This window comes from Brachycentrus maculatus, unplaced genomic scaffold (genome assembly GCF_059751285.1).
Source record: "Brachycentrus maculatus isolate JH-2025_06_01 unplaced genomic scaffold, ASM5975128v1 h1tg000359l, whole genome shotgun sequence".
Classification (NCBI taxonomy): domain Eukaryota; kingdom Metazoa; phylum Arthropoda; class Insecta; order Trichoptera; family Brachycentridae; genus Brachycentrus; species Brachycentrus maculatus.
This window is the reverse complement of record NW_028281108.1, coordinates 219270-238418: the sequence shown is the minus strand read 5'-3', so window position 1 is coordinate 238418 and position 19149 is coordinate 219270. Positions and strand designations below refer to the sequence as shown.

Below are 19149 nucleotides of genomic sequence, written 5' to 3'. Positions count from 1 at the left end.
CAAGTGTGCCAAATATATGCAATGAATGCCTCACAGTCTCACGGTGTATTGTTACAACTTGTAGCGCGTGTTCCGGAAGGTTAACAATAAATCAAACTTAGACTAAATATTAGAGGCCGATTCGGGCTCATATTTATTGTGATCACCATCACCATCACCATACGCGCCGCAAACAGGACGGTCGTGCGGAATAAGGATTAATGAACCGTCAAAAGTTGGACAAATAAAAACGTTCAATCCTTACACGCATCTAGTAAGTTAGATCGGTTACAAATCTTACAAATAAATACAGTAAAAACTCACCCTGACAAGGGAATATTGAATGGCCAAGTCACACACAAGCGTTCACCCGGAGATTATATACTAGAATGCAGCAAAGGTTGAATGCAAAGATTATATACTAGTAAAGATTGATATCTTTGTCAAATTAGTATGGTAAATGATTATACGTGTTGAAAAAAATCAAGAAAATTAAATATTCTCACTATTCACACTAAAAAATAACCTACGCAGAAAAATCAGCTGATCGATGCACTCGACAGCCTTATAGAGACAAAAAGGAAGAAGAAGCTCAAATGTCAAAATCAAAATAACCTAAAAATGCCATCGACATGAAACTCTGTAAAATGCGTTTCGTCATTTTCCCGCCTTTTCAGGAAAATGGCAATATACGCATTTTACAGAGTTTTATGTTGATGACATATTTAGGCTATATTGATTTTGACATTATTCAATGAAATTGAAAAATGAAAAAATCATTTAGCTGGTAAAAAGGTTTATTATATCCATACTTTGACTGAACCGGAAGGTGAACCAATTACATACTCGAGTTGTTAGAACTCTTAGTTCTCTTAAACCTATAACCTTCTGGATCAAATCAAAGAAAATTACAATATTACAGGAATATATAAAATTATTATTGTACTTAAAATTACACACACAAAGGGCACTTGTCCACTACCCAGAATTTTACCCTCCGGCAGTCAGGTTTTGAAAAGTGAAAGCGACTACGACAGTGTAGCGTGATCGAATTTACGCGCAACGTGTTCACGCACCTATCAAGAGCTCCGATCCGAAGAAAGATGGAGTAAAGCACAAGCCAATCCAAGCCAATCGTCGTTTAAAAACGCTAACTGACGTGCCGGACGGTAAAATGCCGTGTAGTGGACAAACGCCCCAAGGGTGCTTGTGCACTACACGGAATTTTACTGTTTGGCAGTCCGGTTATTGCAAATAAAAATGATTTCAACGGTTTAGCTTTAGTGATCGAGTTCATGCTAACCATGATCGTGCACCGATCGAGCGCACCGATCCGGAGAAAGACGGACAAGTGCACAAGCCAATCATCCGTTTTTTCATGCTAACCTGACTGCCGGACAGTAAAATTCAGTGTAGTGCTCAAATGCTCAAACTAGGTCCCAAAAAGCCTTCTTGTTTACAACTAATGTGCATTACTTTAAACGAAAGTGCTTAAGGCATTACCAAATATTGTATTTATGTTTCATATCAATAAAGAAATATTGTTAAATACATATATCGAATTGTAAAGTCACCAGGAATACTGAAGAGTTTTCTTGGACCTATATATTATAGAAATGTACTTTTAGATATAAATAAATAAGATCGGCCTCATTTGAACAATTTTAGAATAACACAGTGGTACCCTGATCACACAATAGCTATAGGCTTAAGGCCAAATAAAATAAATTTCTTTGTTGTTAGAACAATACCCTTCAGATCTGCATGTTTAGCACCACTTTCAAAAAAAGAAAATTATTGAGGTTGCTTGTAAGGTGTGTAAAGCCCTTTTATCCTAATAGTTAATGTGTGATCGAAAAACATTGCAATTCGATAAATCCATTTCGTAAATTGAAATTTACATGAGGACTCATTTCATAAAATATAACAATTATGTACAAGTTTTTACTGATCTATCATTATTATGATATATCATAATAATAATATATAATTTTATATTCTTTTGTTTTTAAATTGGTAAATAATATGTCATTAATGCCGGGTTTCAGCCTAATTAAGTATAGTTATTTTTCAATGGTTACTGGAGAAGGCAAAGCAGAGTTTAGCCAGTAACCTGTAGCCCTTAGGTCCTTCTGTATATAAAGCGATAGCAAGAGCTTTATCTTTTCAGGTATATCATCTACCTTTTATGGCGATGCGATTGTTTGATCTGACATTAAATAAATCTATAAGGAATCAGATTTAACAACGAAAGGTATTATACTAATACTTTCCCCTCTTAATATCTACGAGCAGCAATGTGCCATTGTTCAAATGTTGTCGATTTCTTTTGAACATATCGAAGTTGCTTCTTCGTCTTCATCGCCCATGTTCAGCTTTTGATTCCTTGGAGTCAGATTAGAAACTCTCGATTCTCCAATAAAATTGACAAAACGGGTGGCTGTACTCCTAAAATAAATTATATTGCATCAAATGTAAAGTAGTAAAATATTTTAACATAGAATTCCACAGAAACGTGTATAATATTAAAAGGTGTGTATGAGAACGAATGAATAAGAAATTTGATAATTACATTAATGGGAAGATACATACCACATGGTTCAGTAGCTAATAAAAAGGGTCTGCTAGCTGCTGATTCCATTGGATAGCTCTGCTAGTACTCGGTAACACGGAATAAAGAGCTGAAAAATTTAACTTAATTAATACCAAGACATAATATATTGATTTTAAAATATTATTGAAGTAAAATAAATGATTTCACAAAAGAAAAAGATACATACACCGGGGTTCAAGAGTAAACAAAGAGGCTCTGCTAGCTGCTCATAATAATTAGAGAGCTCCGCTAGCACTAGATAACTCGGAACGGAGAGCTGTAAGAATATAATTAAATTAATATTGGGTATGTAATAGAGCCACAAGAATCTATATACATGTATATGAGAAATAAAACCTCGATAAAATGGACTAATTGGAGAGAATGGGTTAGAAAATAGGTTTAAAATAAACATTTTTTTCTTGTTCAAAATATGAACACTGTATTTAGATATAAATAAACAATGCAAAACTAAAAAAAAAAATTTGTCTTCGAACACTCGTCGTGAAGTGATGTTGCTGTTTGATATCGATACGCTTTCAGTAATCCAGCTTTGAAATGTTTTGTTTGCACTCTTTCAAAAAACAACAATTTTTTTCAATCAACCCTCTAAATTTACGAAAATGCATACAATATAGTAGAACTTCGTTATCTGACGAGTAGTTGATAAATGTTATTAGATCATCGAGATGCGATCTTAACACTGAAAACTTAATTTTTTGCAGTGTTGTCTCTTCTTTGCTATCTTCGCTTTTATCCTCTCTTCTAAGGTTCCCTTTTTCTGCTATTTCACTTTCAATCATGATACAAGGAGAAGTACTTCTTGATGACTGCAACTACCCATTGTAAAACATCCTCCTCACCACTTCGGCATTGTTATGTATTGTCCTATAGAAATCAGGATATTCAAACCCTTCCAAATCTGTTATTGTATATATATATTGCGTGTAACATAGTACAAAAAAATAGCTAATAAAATAAGCATAATAAACATCAACAGATAATTAACTTACGTCGTATTTCGTTGCTAAAGAATACTCGTTTAGCAGAGGCAGGTTGAGGAAAGATCCAATTAGTGATAAATTTAAATCTAGCGCACTGATATTAAATAACATCCCTTTGTTCGTTCGTTCACAGGGAAAATGTATATCTCAAACATCAATTCTTGATTTGGATTCTCGAAACAAATTCGATTCTCGAAACTCAAAAACAAAAACGAAGATTCGTTTTGTTATATAATGCCTGATTGAAATCTTATCCATACACCCTGAAATAAAAAAGAAATTTGTAAAAACCATTACAATTAAAATATAATAACATAAATATGTAATATTTTGAATAATTTTAAAATTAACCGGAGAAAACAAGTGCGTAGTAAAATGGCCGTCTAAATTCGGTTGAATTCAAGATTAAATATACGAAGTTCTGAGTTACATACAAACTATAAATAATAATTTTAAAAAAACATTAGTTTAACGTTACACAACATAATGAAAGTGATAATGCAGAAATGATAAACATCAGCAAATAATTTAAACTTACGTTTCTTGCACAATATATGTTTGGCAGTGAAACATTGATTCCTTTTGGATTGATATAGAATGCCTAGTTGAAATCTTACACCTGAAACAAAACAGAGATGATATAAACTAATAATATTTGTATAAACCATTTTATTTCAAATGATTCAAAAAAAAATACCCGTGATAATGGAATGGTCCGCAAGCCAACGGGAAAACGGCCATCTTGGTGAAGTTTTGTTTACCTACCGAAATCATATGTTTTGATGGTTGGGGAGGGGGTAAACCACAGTTGAAATGATAGAAGGTATTTTTAAACTCGTATTGTTCTGCGCATGACGTCATAATTTAGCCCATTCAGATCCTCGGATACGTCATTCGGTAAATAGCTACTGCGCAAGGTCTATCGAAAAATTTATTTTTTTCCCCTTCATACCCTTCTTACCGCAGGAATCAAAGATGGCCGCGAGATATCACAGGCTGGTTGAATGCAAACAACGGCTACTCAAATGTCATGTCGATAAGAAATAACTACCCGAAGTTTTAGAAGACAGGACTTCCCCCACTAATGGGCAGTAGAAAGGGTTGTCAACCGACGGTTCCAGATTCCCCAGACATTATTTCAATTTACGAACAAAAATACATTTCAATAATAAAATTGCATAAAGTCATACTGCAAACCATAACTTATGTGTAATTATTATTATAAATTTTGACATAAAATTTTACTTAAAATCATGGACTTCGACCCCTTCCTTTTTATGTTTATAACATATAATTTTGTCTAGCCTCCCACAAGTCTGACGATGTCGGTAACGACTGAACACGGTCACGGGTCAAACAAAATATATGTGGAAAAATTGTAAAGTTGTTATTTAATTATATAAAAAAATATTAAATAAAAAAACACGGTCACGGCGGGAGAGGAACAGTAGAAGATTGCAAGTACGTTGGTTTATTCCAAAGGGTATTTTTTATGGTTTATTTTTAAACTGCAACATTCTTTACACAGACTGTCAATGATAGTTGACACTTGAATTGTAGTCAGTACGTTTTGCCATTTGCAAGAGTCGAAACTGCGTGACGATTATGCGAGTCGAGGTTTGTTGAATGGGTCGAAAACAATATTCAGCTTGATCCTCTTTTCCAAGGCAAAATGTCACTAAGCGGAATTGTCGAATTTGGAGTGGAGAAAACCCAGAAGCCTTTGTCGAGACGCCCTTACATCCGATAAAAGTCACTGCTTGGTGTGCTTTATGGGCAGGCGAAATCATAGGCCCGGTTTTTTTTATAGGCGATGCCGGCCAGAATGCTACGGCCAATGGAGAGCGCTACAGAACCACGATTACTGACTTCTTCGTGCCTCAGCTGAATGGCATTGGTGCGATACATCCTCTGCAATACTTCCTTATACCCAACAGGTATTACACATTTACCCACAACTTGCAACTGCTAGTTGTCAAAACTTAGTAATTTCCTTTGATCGTTGGATAATTTATGATTTTTAAATATTTTTTGGTACCACAGAAACAGACGCGCCAGAATCCAATAAAAATTTTAACTCTCTACTATTTTTATTCACAATTATCTGAAAACTGTATCATTTATAGTTCTGTTCTATCTGTTCCATGTTATTTCCCGATATCGCCTTTAAATTCTCGCTTTTATTCTTAGAAAAATGACAATTACTTTAAAATGTCCCGGTTTAGCACGCCTGTAGCATTTATTTACACTTACACGACAAACTACTCGTATACCTGACCTGAAACATTTGTGACAATTATTTTTATTTCTTATCGCCAACCGAACGATTCGGCTGAATTGCCAATTGTCAACCCGTTCCTGACTGATGATGATTCCTTTTTTTATATTTAAAACTGTTGACTTTTGAATTAATTTTTTGATTAAATTCAGAACGATTCTTTAATTTAAATGTTTGATTGTTGACGCCATTTCAATGCATTTTTGAAAACTCAAAGCGTTCCCTTCATGAAATAAATGTTCTTTCGGCCTACATCCCTTTAAACCCATTTTGAAATACCTATTAGACTTGCATATAATCTAGATCCAAATTGGCAGTTAGTACTTTTCGATTTTAATCTTACAGATAAAATTTTCATCCTGGCTCATCATGAACGCCAATCAAAGCGCTATATAAAATTTTTCTCTCACGCGATGTGAATATATTTCCAAAACTAACTTCCGTTATGATTTATGTGTAAACCTTATACCAACGAAAAAGCTGAACTTGAAAGATTCAATAGAAGTGAGCGCTTTCTGTTGGCGTTAAAATCATCATTTCGTACAAAGAATTGCAGAAGACGACCTTTTAATTGTTCCCAGACATCCGATCCGCGATGAAAGGGTTTGATTTGTGCCTAATGCATAGCCATCGGTCGATAGCAGCTCTAGTACTTGCATACAATGGCACGCGTGCACACCAACACGGACTACCCGCACAATACTTTTTTTGAAAGAGAAATATTTGTTATTTTATTATTTACACAAATATATCAATTTAGGTATAAATCAGAAATAGGTATAAAAATCCACTGAATGATTGGTAACCAAAGGGTTTGTGAGTAAATAGGTATTCTGGGGATGTGTAGGTACCTTGAATAGTCTATGCTCGTTTTACTGTTTACATAGATTTTACGTTTATTTCTTCTATGTCTGTGGTTTTTCGTCTGACACTGACAGTTGCCTCGACAGTCCGCAATCCGATTCGATTATCAATCATACCATTATTAAATGTAATATACAAATTTTTAGGACGCCGAGACTTAAAAGCGAAAAGGAGTAAGCGATTTGAAGGTATGAAAAGAGCATTTTCAGGATATACTAGTTGATTCGCCGGGAATGTCAATTTGTTATCGAAACATCGGCAGAAGTGATATTTGTCTACACCCAAGTAACTTCACTGCTAACTAAGATGCAATGAAATGTATAAACTCATGCCTGTAGCGAGATAGCGAGTGTTTTTGCCTAGAATTTTCACTCATGAATTACATGAAATTATAGTAAGTTTAAACATAAAGAGTAAATCCACTCACGAGTAGACCAAGGCTATAAAACTTAAAAAGTTGAAGTTCGAGTAGGGTTATGATAAGCGGTGCTGCATAAGCCGTAGCTAGATAAATGCCGGTATGTAGTGTAGTATGGAGTGTAGCTGTGCTCAGCAGGCCGTGAATTTTTAATCAAAATAAATCATTTTTAAATCTTATTTTTATAACTTAAAAACATTACACCTTGAAAAGATATTTAAATAACTTACCAAATGTATTCAATATGCGATTTATTTGCTTCCCTGAAAATGTCAGGGTTGTCACAACTTGTCACATATGTCGCTCACTCCTTTCAAGAACGTCATAAATCAAAATACTTAATTTTTCAGGAGAACGTTTTTAAAGTTTAAAAATATAATGCGCGGGTAAATATTAAGTTTAAAATATGCCTCTTTTGCTGGGATATAGTACTGTGGTTTCTAGTTGAATACCACTTTAATTTATCAGAAGGGAAGCAAGATGAAAGCGGATTGCTTTTAACACAAATTTATTCAGTTCTATAAAATTACAATCAAGAAAATACTTAAGAATAATCGCGTGATTCTAATATGAGAACAGTTGAAATACGTGTCGATCTGAGGACGGGCGGCGGCGAAGTGTGACGAGCTAGTTTCCGCTCGTTGCGGGCTCCGTGGTGTGTTCGTTATTTCACTCGATTTGAGTTGCCATAGTAGATGTGTGGGTTGCCACAGTACATTTTCTGGGCATTCCAAAAACATGCACAACTGAAAATTTATGATTTTTTATTTATGACGTTCTTGAAACGAGTGAGCGATATGTATGATACAGAGGCTCAAAGACAAGCGAGAAAACTTATGACTCTCATAAATTAAACCCTGAAGAGGGCAACAGGTTGTTGCCGGAACTAGTTGGTTTATAAAAATGTGAGTGGATCAGAACACGAAGTATTTTTATTTCTCGAAATAATATATCAATATGATCCACAAAGTTAATGCTTTCAATATTCAAAACATCGCATTTTTTTGATCAGAGTAGATGATCAGTTATGAGAAAAAATGGTCAAAGTGGAAAACGGTTAATGGGAAATGTGAGTCTACTTAGCTGAGCGCAGGCAATCAATATTTTCACAAAACTAGACTTTTTTTCTGCGGCACACCAACTAATCAGCGCGGTACACCAGTGTGCCGCGGCACACACGCGACGGAACAATGCTCTAGAACACGGGTGGCCAACCCGCGACCCGACGCCCTTACGCGCGGCCCGCGGTCATGTATGAAGAATGTAATTTAAATCAGTGATATATTTGTAATACACGGTTTATTACATCAACAAAATTTATGGCCTCAAGTATTATCTTTGTTATTAGTTGAGGAACCAGCGCATCGAAAGGGTCGAGGGTCTCAAGTACTTGGGAGTGTACGCGACTGAAAATAGCAGCCTTCAAAAGGAACTGGGAGTGCGATCAGGACTCGCAGGGTCCGCATTTAACAGTATGAAGGCTGTCTGGAGATCGGGTTTATACTCGGTGAAGACCAAATGCCGCCCATACAATGCCTGCATCGCTCCTGTTCTCTTATACGGCTGTGAAACATGCCACCTTACAAGGGCCCAGAGCAGCCGTGTACTAAGCTTTGAGAATAGGTGTTTGCCGAGAATTTTAGGTGGTTTGACTTTGTGAGGAATGAAGAGATAAGGCGTAGGACGCAGCAAATCTTGGTCACAACTGTCGTCAAGAAAAGGCGATTCAGTCAGCTTGGCCATGTACTCCGCATGCCCCCCGAGAGCCGCCATCAAGCTCGCCTCTTTTACGAGGCATCAGGTTCGCGCCGCCCAGGACGACCACTGCTACAATTCGTCGGCAGTTCTCGTCAGAACTTCGGGCCGCGGATCTGACTTGGGAGGATGCGAGGGAGCTGGCAGCCGACAGAAAAGCCTGGAGACAGTTTGTGGACTCCATATGCTCTACCTAGGGAGCGGATATGGTTTAATTGATGGAAGTATTATCTATAAGTATTATGTAAGTTGTGCATGTTGTTATAAAAGTACTGAACAGTATTAGTTGGATCGCTCTCGGCATTGCCAATTTGAAGAAATCTCAAAAAATCTCGTATGGAGTTAGATAGTTACATAGTAAGGTGTTGTTACTACTACTACTACTACTACCATCACGTAGGCAGAGAGGATGGAACGCCACACTCTTCTGTCCTGACATACACTCCTCGCCTCCTTCACATCCATACATCTAGTCATACATGCCCTCCGATCGCGCAGACTTTTGACACCGCCAGATTTTAGGTTCCGATTGATCTGATCGTGCCAAGTCTTTTTCGGTCGTCCTCGTTCTGTTTTCCCTCTCACATTCGCCACATATATTTCCTTAGTCATTCTCTCGCTATCCATTCGCTCCACATGTCCATACCACCGTAAAGAACTCTTCCTAATCTTTTCAATTATTCCTCGTTCAGCCTTACATTCCTTTCTTATATCGTCGTTTTTAATTCTGTCATACAATGATTTTCCACACATTCGTCTGAGGGAGCGCATTTCATTCATAATATTCATAATAATCATTCCAAATATTTGAAGTTTTGTTGAAGCCCTGTAAATACACAGACTTCCATATTCTTCTTCGTCTATGTTGAGATGTCTAAAAAAGCTGATTTAGACGACAAAACAAACTAACAATGCTATAGTTTAAGACCATCGACGTGTAAAACTATGTAAATAATGTTATAATATTTAAGGAACATCTGAAATACAATACATAGAAAAAATATAGAATAATAATAATAATAGTTATTATAATTAAGGTTGTACTATATACATATATATATATATATATATATATATATATATATATATATATATATATATATATATATATATATATATATATTTATTTATTTATTTATTTTCATAAAACATAGATACATTCAATATACATATTCATTTCAAATACACATTTATTATACATATTACGGCTCTTTAGGCATGGCCTGTGTTGAGCCGAATACTAACATGGTAATACAAAGTTTATTTATATATTTTTTTTTAATTTTTAATATATATATATATTTTTTTTAATGATTAGATTATAAACATAACATACAGGAGATACAAAAATAATTTATGTTTTAAGGTTTTTCAATATGATAATTACACCTGGACTTTAATTAATTCACTTTCCACCTTGTCCCTTCCAATGTTAAGTAACCATCGACGGACACTGTTCTTAAAGACCCGATCACTCCTGGAAATCTTAATGGTTTCGGGCAGCAAATTAAATATTTTTGGAGCGAAAATTATTATTTTTAAATTAATTATTTTTTACATATATACATATGTAGCGAATGTGGAGGACATGTGGAGCGAATGGATAACGAGAGAATGACTAAGAAAATATATGTGGCGAATGTGAGAGGGAAAACAGAACGAGGACCTCCGAAAAAGACTTGGCACGATCAGATCAATCAGAACCTAAAATCTGGCGGTGTCAAAAGTCTGCGTAATCGGAGGGCACGTATGACTAGATGTGTGGATGTGAAGGAGTGTATGTCAGGACAGAAGAGTGTGGCGTTCCATCCTCTCTGCCTACCCCTGTGTGGAAACAGCGCGATGGTAGTAGTAGTAGTAGTGTATATATATATATATTCTTCTTCTTCTCCGTCTTATTCCTCATTGCTGAGGGCTGTGAGCCTTGCAGAAGCAATGACTCTTCTCCAGTTATCCCTTGCCTGCGCTGCACGTAGCGCTCCAACCACCTAGATGCCTGCTGCTGCCTTCATTTGATCGGTCCATCGTGTGGGGATCTTCCTCTCCCTCTCTTTCCCTCCGCCATCCAATCGTAGTTCCTAGCAAATGGACTCAATGAGTCCATTCGCCATATATATATGTATATGTATATATATATATATATATATATATATATATATATATATATATATATATATATATATATATATATATATATATATATATATATATATATATATATATACAATTCAGAACGCGACTGTTTGGACGAGGATTCATTTGTAAATTATGTTTAGAATAAATTCTGTAATTTAATTTCTCTTAATAATATGTATCTTTTATTAACTCCTCTCGATTCAATGAAAAAAATCAACTTCCCCTTGATGTTTAAATTTTAAGAGCGCCACACCACTCTGTCCTCGCAAACATTCTTCGCCTCTTCCACGTTCATGCATCTCCTCATACATACCCGCCGATTGTTACGACTCCTAACCTGACCACTTTCAAGTATTCCAAGTAGGATGTGTAATGTCACCGTGGCTGTTTAACCTATACATGGATAATTGCGTGAAAGAACTGAAAGATTTAAATGTTGGAGCTAGAATGAATGATTTGACTGTCTGTTGCCTTTTGTATGCTGACGACGCTGTTCTTCTTGCCGATAGCAGAGAAGACCTGCAGGTGTTGGTGACAAAAGTGTATAATGTGTGCAAGGAAAGTGATTTATTGATGAATGTTAGCAAATCCAAGATTATGGTTCAATTTATATTATTTATTAATAAATTAGTATGCAAAAACAGTCCAGCACTCAAAAACAGTCCACACTGAGTGTTTGATGATGTCTTAATAAGAGGAAACGCGTCCCATATTATCATATACATATCGCTCACTCCTTTCAAAAACGTCATAAATCAAAAATCAACAATTTTCAGTTGCACATGTTTTCGGAATGCCCAGAAAATGTACTATATCCCAGCAAAAGCGGCATATTTTTAACTTAATATTTACCTACTGTTTTAACAGTAGATTTTAAGAAATAGTGGTATTTACTAAGTAAAACAATAATTAAGTATGGATAGATTTTACCACAAAGTGACTGCCGAATCAATTAATGAAATTAATATTTACCCGCTACAGGGCAGAAAGTGTTGTTTTTGCATTTTGAAGAAAAGGTATTGTTAAATTGTTTTTTCAAATATACTAAATATTTTTCAAATGGAGAAAAAACCTTTAGCTTTTACCTAAAAAGATCTGTTGCACAGTGAAAAGTTCAACAAGTGGCTTGATATTTATTTTCAATACATTACATTATATTTTTAAACTTTAAAAACGTTCTCCTGAAAAATCATTTTTTGATTTATGACGTTCTTGAAAGGAGTGAGCGATATATGTAAATAAAAGTAGAATTCAATCCAATAACCGTGTTTAATTTGGGATATATTACCCGACAATTCAATTTGGAATTCTACCAACTGTCTGCAGTTACGATAAATAAGTTAGACTAAGTTGCTTTCAAAAAATATTTATCAATGTCTTTACGAAATAAGGTCTTTAATACAACAAACAATTGTTATGTACTTAATAAAGAAACTACTTAAAAATGATGTGTTTCATTGAAAAGATGTAAAAAGAGGGGAGTTGGTGAAAACGTCCCAGCAAAATCAGCAGCACACTATGCGAATACACACACGGAACCCCAAGATCAAACACATCAAAAACACTGAAAAATCAAACAACCCAAAACACATTGTTTAGAAAAACAGTCTTTATCCCTCCCTTCCCGGTGTTGTGTGTCTTGTACACATTGCTTCTAATAACCATAATATTTCTATAAATATAATAAAGACTCGGCTAAGATTTTAGTTATTCCTCCATAACATATTTACGCATTCATTTCAATCTTACATATTCATTTGAAAGGCCTATCAATGGCAATATGTTTGGTTTATAACACCGTTAAAATGTAGAATATATATATATATATATATATATATATTATATATATATATATATATATATATATATATATATACATATATTTATATATTTAACTAACTAACCATCACGCCGCTTCCCCGCAGGGGTAGGCAGAGAGAATAGAGCGCCACACCACTCTGTCCTTGCAAACATTCTTCGCCTCTTCCACGTTCATGCATCTCCTCATACATACCCGCCGATTGTTACGACTCCTAACCTGACCACTTTCAAGTATTTGGCATACCTGATCGTGCCATGTTTTTTTCGGTCTTCCTCTGCTTCTTTTCCCAATAACATTCGCCTCATAAATTTGTTTTACCGTTCTTTCCTCACTCGTTTGTTCCGCATGTCCAAACCATCTCAACACACCTTTCTTAATTTAATCGATAATGCTTATCTCAGCTTTGCATTCCTTCCTTATTTCACTATTCGTACATCTATCATACATCGTTTTGTCGCACATTCTTCTGAGAGATCGCATTTCGACTGCATTCAGTCTACTTTCATCCTTCTATAAATTAATCTCTCAATTAAACAATACCTTTTCTTCAAAATGTAAAAACAACATTTTCTGCCCTGTAGCGGGTAAATATTGAGTTAAAAATATGCCTCTTTTGCTGGGATATAGTACATTTTCTGGGCATTCTGAAGGCATGCACAACTGAAATTGACGACGATTTGATTTACGACGTCCTTGAAAGGAGTGAGCGATATATATATATATATATATATATATATATATATATATATATATATATATATATATATATATATATATATATATATATATATATATATATATATATATATATATATATATATATATAATGCTTATCTTTATACATAAAAAATTTAATGATAAATTACCCAAATATTTTAAGGAGAAAATAATTTTAAACAAAAATTTTCCTGAACATAGTACTAGAAATAAGGTTAAAATAAGACAGTCGCAAAATTGTCTATTGTACGAGGGTTTGAAAATGCATGAAGAATGAAAGGAGTCTGAAAGAATGTAAAAAGAAATCCTTTGTTTACTGTGAGAAGATTTTGTATTAAATATAATATAAGCTAAGTGTGTGGTTGTCAATAATGGGTAGAATTGGTGAATGTTACACGTGTGCAAAGTGATCACTTAAACCAGCCTATGACGGTCGTCAGCCCCGTAAATGCCCAGACTCCCGTATTCTTCTTCATCTTTGATGAGATGTCAAAAAATAATATGAAAATAACTCCTGTATTTGGAGATAATCCAGATTTTGTGAACAAGTATTTGGACACACTCAAAATGTTGTAAGCTAAGTAAAGGCGAGGCGTCCGCCTCCGTAGTGTAATGGTCAGCACGCTCGGCTACCGTTGTGGAGGTCTCAGGTTCGATTCCCAGGGAGGGTAAAATAAATATGAGTGATTTTTTCAATGTATAATATTTATCAATATTACCCTGGACTGGTACCTGAAGCGGAGGGCTGATCACCTTTCCTTCATGTGTAAACATCAAGATAACACTGCGTTTATATGACGCAGTGCCCTATGCACCATTGGGGTGCGGATAAGGGTTTTATTATGATGAAATATAGAATATACAGCTACGGTAGGTGCATAGCAGGTAGTAACCCCCCACAGCAGGTACGCGAGCGCCTATGTGGCCAGCGTGTTTACAGGAGTGGGTACTCGTGTTGCAGATGGCAGATGGGTGCTTGATGCTTTCATTGAGAATAAGTAGAGATCCCTGTTTACATATTATGTATTTATTTATTATTTACAATATAAAAGCATGTACACTATGGTATATGTCGCCAACCGAGGCGAGGCGTGGATCGGGTGGATCAGTTTGACACGAGAAGAACGCGAGTCCGGCAAGTGGATTTCCTGAAAACAGACAAACGTTTGCGCTGAATGTAAATACATTTCATGTCATATTTAAGTACTAACCCGATTACGAGTAGACATTCACGAAAGTAAAGTTACTTTGCTAATTGAGGTCACAGATTGGCATCCGCTCCTGCCGCTAACAGGGCCTTCACCACGTCCAGGTGACCCCCTCGCAGCGCATACACCAGGGCTGTCCGACCTGCGACCGAGGACATACATCAGTGCAGTCAGACGTGCGAGTAGTTAGATCTGTAATCGGCCAAGGAGAGTATGGGTTACCTTTGCTATCCGATCGGCCGACCGCAGCTCCCGCTGCCAGTAGTACGTCGACTGCCTCCGAGTTTCCCTCCTCGGCAGCCACCATCAGCGGAGAAATACCTGCTACAGAGAATACATATTCAACCCCACTAGAGCCCAAACCATCCTCACGAGGGGGGGTCAAAAGTTCGCGGAATGGCGGGGTTGGCGAGGGTGAGTTACTCATCCAGGTAGGCGCTAATTGAGTGACTCATTGTTAGTATATATACCAAGTTTCAGCCTAATCCGGTCATTAGCTTTTGAGTTATCAACGAGTAAACAAGTCAATCGGGAAGAAACTAGCCACTATGGAGAAAATTGAATATCGCGCCGTCATTAAGATTCTCACCAAACAAGGAAAGACACCTCAAACCATTTTTCAAGAGATGTTAGCTGTTTGGTGATCTCGGGAACTCACTGGAAGGTTTAGAGATAATAAACGAGTTCCAGTTCCTTGGATCTCAAATCAGCAATGAAGGAACTTGTGAAGGAGAGATTAGACGTCGTATCGCCATCGCCAAAAGTGCCATGTCTAAGCTAGACAAAATCTGGAAAGACCGGGGTGTGAGTAACAACACCAAGATGAAGCTTGTCAGGAGCTTGGTCCACTCCATTTTTCTCTATGCTGCTGAAACATGGACTATAAAAGCAGCAGAAAGGAGAAAAATTGATGCCTTCGAAATGTGGTGTTGGAGGCGCATGCTCCGAATTCCATGGACAGCTAGACGCACCAATGAGTCCATTCGCCAGGAACTACGCTTGGATGGCTTGACTCTGGCCAATATCTGTACCCGACGGATTCTCCAGTTCTTTGGACACGTTGCGCGTGGCAACAAGGATAGCCTGGAACGACTAGTTGCGATCGGTAGCCTGGAGGGAAAGAGAGGGAGAGGAAGATCCCCCACACGATGGACCGATCAAATTAAGGCAGCAGCAGGCACCTCAGTGGTTGGAGCGCTACGTGCAGCGCAGTCAAGGGATAACTGGAGAAGAGTCATTGCTTCTGCAAGGGTCACAACCCTGAGCAATGAGGATTAAGACGGAGAAGAAGTTAGCTGTTTATGGGGACTCCGCTCCTGGGAAACCATGATTTATAAATGGCACGCCCTTTTCAAACGAGGGAGGGACTCCACTGAACGGCCGATTGAGGCTACCACGCCAAAAATAATAAAAAAAGTTGTATTAGAAGATGCCCGGCTAAAGAAAAAACAGTTGCGGCATTAGTTGGAGTGTCAGAAACAACCATTTTAAACATGCTACATCAACACCTTGGCATGACTAAAGTATGTGCAAGATGGGTGCCGAGAATGCTTTCTGCCCATAAAAAACGCGAGCGCGTAGAAAGTTGTCGCGAGTTTTTGGACCGCTGTGGAGAGCAAAGGGAGGAAGTTATGGCCCAAATTGTAATTGGCAATGAAACTTGGGTTCACCATTATGAATCCGAGTCAAAGCAAGAGTCGATGCAGTGGCATCAAAAAGGCACACCCCCTCCTAAGAAGTATAAGGTGTCTCAATCGGCCGGAAAGATCATGGCGACGATCTTTTGGGATACAGAAGGTATCCTTTTGATTGATTATAAGGAATGTGGTGTTTCAATAACGGGAGAATACCACGCTTCTTTATTAGATCAATTAAAAGAAGCTATTAAAGAAAAAAGGCGAGGAAGGCTTACAAAAGGCGTGCTCGTTTTGCACGACAATACACCCGTGCACACAAGCCGTGTTGCGACGGCTGCCATTCACCGGTGCGGTTTTGAACAACTGCGCCACCCACCCTACAGCCCAGACCTGGCCCCAAGCGACTATCAATTGTTACCAAAAATGCAGAAAGAACTGCGTGGAAAAATATTGGCGACTACGATGAAGTAAAGTCGGCAAATTCGGCCTATTTTGACGCCCAAGACAAATCTTTTATTTTTGACGGTATTAATAAGTTATTTGACAGATCTAATAAATGTATTAGGGTTAAGGAAAAATATATTGAAAAGGAAAAATAGTTTAATGTTTCATTTCGTTATCCTTCCCTGTCATTCCGCGAACTTCTTGACCTCCCCTCGTATATACAACTCTCTGAATCCGAGTAATAGGGTTCTCAATCGTGGGTAGAATGGTGAAGGTCACATGCCCAAACCATCTCCACCCACCTTCCTTAGTTAGCTGGATAATGCTTATCTCAGCCTTGCCCCATTCCTCGTATCACCATCGGAACATCTACCGAGAGATTCATTCCGACTGCATTCAGTCTACTCTCATCCTTCAATGCTTCACTTCCATATATAACCGGGACTGTACTGCTTAGCTTTCCCTGATGGGGTTTTATTTGATGACACTGAATTCAGGGCACCATTCACTCTCCTTTCTATATATTAATCAATATAAATTGATCCTAATGTTCCTTGTTTGGGAATCCGCTGTAGAGTATGATATTTGTCCATCATATTTGTTATGGTGATGATTTAGTATCTCGCACTTAACAACAAGACTCAGTACCCGTGTCTTGGCGGTGTTGCTGCGGAGTTTCCAGGGACGGGGCGGGGCCGGCTCGGGCAGTCTGGGCGTCCTCCAGCTCCTTAACTTTCTGCTCCAACTCGGCCATGTTGCGTTCTGAGGATCAAATAGTAAGTCGGTAAAGTGGGATCACTTGTCATCTCTTATTTATGAATATTCTGAATATCAAAGTACCCGTGTCTTGGCGGAGTTGCTGCAGGGTTTCGGCGTGTTCAGCTTGCACCCTTTCCAGGGACAGAGCGGAGCTGCTGGGAGTGGTTAGGGCAGTCAGGGCGTCCTCCAGCTCTTTAACTTTCTGCTCCAATGGTGCAGTGTGTTGCAATATCTCCCGTTCTGAGGAACAAATAGTAAGTCAGTAAAGTAGGATCACTTGTCATATCTTGTCTGCAGGTTGAAAAACAATATTCTTCTTCTTCTTCTTCTTCTTCTTTATGTAGATCCTAGGTTTAATTTGCTAAAACTGAATTCAGCGCACCATTCACTCTCTTTTCTATAAATGTATTTATCAATATCAAATAATCCTAATGTTCCTTGTTTGCAAATCCGATGTAGAGTGTAATATTTGTCCATCGTGTTTGTAAAAATGTCCATTTAGTATCTCGCACTTAACAACAAGACTCAGTACCCGTGTCTTGGCGGTGTTGCTGCAGGGTTTCCAGGGACGGGGCGGGGCCGGCTCGGGCAGTCTGGGCGTCCTCCAGCTCCTTAACTTTCTGCTCCAATGGTGCAATGTGTTGCAACATCTCCCGTTCTGAGGAACAAATAATAAGTCACTTGCCATATCTTGTCTGCGGTTGGAAAGCTGTCTTCGTATATATAAACTTATTTATGAAGATCCTGAATCAGTACCCGTGTCTTGGCGGTGTTGCTGCAGGGTTTCGGCGTGTTCAGCTTGCACCCTTTCCAGGGACAGAGCGGAGCTGCTAGGAGCGGCTCGGGCAGTCAGGGCGTCCTCCAGCTCCTTAACTTTCTGCTCCAACTCGGCCGTCTTGCGTTCTGAGGATCAAACAGTAAGTCACTTGTCATCTCTCGTCTGCGGGTTGGACAGCTGTCTTGGTGTGTGTAAACTTGACGAGGTATGTTTTATACATCCACTTTTATTTTGTCAAAGCACCGACAAAGCTGGCAAAACAATCCATCAACAACAAAATTTTAAAGGTGGGTAATTTTTTAAACTAACCTTCTCGCAATATAAAAGTGAAAATTACTTATTTTCAAAGCCAGCGACGATTGCATAGGATCGCGGAAAGGTTTGAACCTTTCTTCAATTACACCCTCGAATACTTTATTTTGCTAAATGGTCCGAACCGTCATAATGTATAATATCGCCGAGATAAATCCCTGGATCGTGTATCTTAAGAAATTCGGAATTGCCTTGTAAAGGAGTTCCGAGTTAAAGCACCGCCAAAAGACATTTTCTGTTAAAGTAATATTATTTCAACCTGGAAAGATAGTTTTTTTGCAAAAGCACTATCGGTCTTTTAAAGCCGTTTAATTTATTCTTTGTCGACGTGTTTGGCAATATTGTTTCTTACTTTATTTTTATTATTATTAAGCATTAAAGTTTTGTAAATGGCGTGGCAATCAACTGAGGGCTGGACGAGGAGGCTGAGCTTTATTCTGGGGGT

The 19149-nt window shown here is 37.5% G+C and overlaps 1 protein-coding gene and 1 long non-coding RNA gene across 3 annotated transcripts in view; both read right to left on the bottom strand.

The window, feature by feature from the left end:
- The window catches only part of LOC148303638 (uncharacterized), a 165223-nt gene that overhangs the window by 104203 nt on the left and 41871 nt on the right, over nt 1-19149 (bottom strand). Inside the window, exon 1 of one of the 2 annotated variants that reach the window (XM_088269652.1) lies at nt 304-410. The exons of the other annotated variant lie outside the window; for it this stretch is intronic. The gene's annotated coding sequence lies outside the window, so the exon portion shown is untranslated. Of the gene's footprint in view, nt 1-303; nt 411-19149 lie in introns of those variants that run through there. 2 annotated transcript variants of the gene reach the window in all.
- On the bottom strand, nt 759-4320 carry LOC148303639 (uncharacterized). Its single transcript, XR_015838459.1, has 6 exons — nt 4274-4320; nt 4115-4195; nt 3586-3839; nt 2760-2849; nt 2572-2660; nt 759-2427 (listed from the first exon to the last, which is right to left on the bottom strand). It is a non-coding gene; the product is annotated as an uncharacterized LOC148303639 (long non-coding RNA).